A 2845-nucleotide genomic window follows, 5' to 3' on the forward strand; every position below is an offset into this window, starting at 1 on the left:
CATTGACCGACATCCTGCCTTGCTCTAGGCTCAAGAACTCATCCCTTTTCCTATCCCTCAATGTCCGAGGGATATACTTCTCCATAAACAAGCTAGAGAATGAGGCCCAAGTCATAGGTGGTGCCTCTGTTGGTTGACACTCAATATGTGACCGCCACCACATTTTGGCGTTCCCTTGAAATTGATAACTCACGAAGTCAACACCAAACCGTTCTACTATACCCATCTTGTGTAGTAGCTCATGACAGTCAACCAGAAAATCGTAAGCATCCTCAGATTCCGCACCCTTGAAGACTGGAGGTTCCAATTTCAAGAACTTACTGAAAAGTTCATGCTGATCATTTGTCATTATAGGCCCAGTAGTCAGACGTGGAAACGTGCCTATGTCCAATGAGGCATCCATACGAGGAGCCATAGTGGCTGCATGTTGTACCTCTGAAACCGGAGGTGTTGGTGCAGAAAACACTGCAGGTGCCTGACCCTGATCGGACAACCCACTAAGATAAGCGAGCACCTGATTTATCATCTCTGGGGTAGGCTGGGGTGGCAATCCCTCATTCTGCACTTGTTCATTTTCCCCATCCTCCCCTTCCCTTATTACCTCCTCAGTCGGTGGAGGAGTCACTGCCCAAGTATCAGATGGACTAGGTGCTCGTCCTCTTACCCTAGATGACGTCCTCCCACGACCTCTACCACGGCCTCTTGCCGCTGCTCTTCCTCGCGCTATAGCCCCAGTGGCTGGCTCAGACGCACCTAGTCCCGCCGGTGCTGGTGTTGGTGCTGGCGTAGTCGTTGCTCTAGTTCTAACCATCTGCGAAATAGTGTGAAGATGGTCAGATACCAATTTGTATCACCTAGATACCAATTGGACCCAAGTAATAGCACGAAAGAAAGAAAGAAAGAATGGAATTTTCCTAAAGTCTTATAGCCTCTTAAAGAAAAGTAAAGGCGTCCCCCTACCATTCCTTAAGACTCTACTACACTCGTTCTTGTGTGATGAGACCAACGAACCTAATGCTCGGATACCAAGTTTGTCACGACCCAAACAGAGTTGCGACTGGCACCCACACTTACCCTCCTATGTGAGCGAACCAACCAATCTAACCTTAACATTTCAATATAATATCAACAGAAAGTAATGCGGAAGACATAAACTCATTAAATAAAGACCAATTCATTAACTTCTAAAATTCAACATCTATTATTCCCCAAAATCTGGAAGTCATCATCACAAGAACATCTATGATCAAATGATTAAACTAAGAGTATTCTAAAAGCTAAAAATACATAAGAAGCTAGTCCATGCCGGAAGTTAAAGGCATCAAGACTTGAAGAAGAAGATCAAGACCAAGCTAGAAGCATTAGCTCACCCTGAATTTCCGATGTAGTAAGATTGGCTTGAATTACTATTGAGTTGAAGACGATGGCACGTTTGCTGCACTCCACAAATAAACAAGAAGAAAACATAAAAGTAGGGGTCAGTACAAAACACGGGTACTGAGTAGATATCATCAGCCAACTCAAAATAGAAATCAATATATACCAAGTAATATCATAAAATCAACTATGATACTCAACATGTAGCAACAACAAATACTATATCATTAACAATTACCGTCAAGTTCACACATGAGGACTCAAGCCTCAATACCATACTCATTTGGGAATCATGTTCATTAGATTGAGTATATTAACATCTTTCAAGATTCATTATCTTTATTTCTCTTGTGTCGGTACGTGACACTCCGCTCCCTCAATATTCATTAATCCTCTTATGTCGGTACGTGACACTCTGATCCCCTAAATCTATGTGTCGGTTCGTGACACTCGATCCCCTAAATCTACGTGTCAGTTTGTGACACCCGATCCCCTAATACTACGTGTCGGTTCGTGACACCCGATCCCCTAATACTACGTGTCGGTTCGTGACACCCGATCCCCTAATACTACATGTCAGTTCGTGACCCCCGATCCCCTAATTCTATGTGTCGGTTCGTGACACCCGATCCCCTAATACTACGTGTCGGTTCGTGAAACCCAATCCCCTAATTCTACGTGACGGTTCGTGACACCCGATCCCCTAATCTCCTTCCATCAATTCATCAAGCCTTCTTTCTTACCAAGGCATCATCAATCCCATTATTTTAGTTCATCACGCCTTCTTTTATACCAAGGTCTCATTATTAACAAAGAGATTAGGATTTTGCAAGATTTGCGATTCAATAACTTCATCATGCTTATATAATCACAATTATATAATTACATTCATGCAAGCATACAATTAAGCACATAGCAGGGTTTACAATATTATCAATACATATCATTCTCTATTAAGAGTTTACTACGAATATCGTAAGAGAAACCACAACCTACCTCCACCGAAGATTCATAATCAAACAAGCAAATTTTCCTAAAGCTTTGTGTTTTTCCCCTTCTCGATCGTCTCTCTCTCTATCGATTCCCTTCTCTCTCTTTCTCTTGTTCTTTCTATTTTCTTAATTCAAACCCTCTTTCTTTTACCCTAATTAGTATATAATTAAGAATAAAAGATGACAATAATAGCCCACTAATTAACTTAAGGTTACCTCTTTTATCCCCTAAGAAATTGAGTTATTAATATAGACCCACGAAATATATAATTATAGCAGGAATAGTCCAAAACGCCCCTTTAAAACTTAACCAGAATTCCGACTTCAACTGGGATTACGCAACCTGTGACGGCCCGTCGCGCCTGCAACGGTCCTTCATGCAGGTTCGTCAGAGACTCGATTTCCTTAAGGAGTCTTTGACGGCCCGTCGTACCTACGACAGTCCGTCCTGCACTTCCGTCATGAAGTTCAGAGAA

Source organism: Solanum lycopersicum, chromosome 3 (genome assembly GCF_036512215.1).
Source record: "Solanum lycopersicum chromosome 3, SLM_r2.1".
Lineage (NCBI taxonomy): Eukaryota > Viridiplantae > Streptophyta > Magnoliopsida > Solanales > Solanaceae > Solanum > Solanum lycopersicum.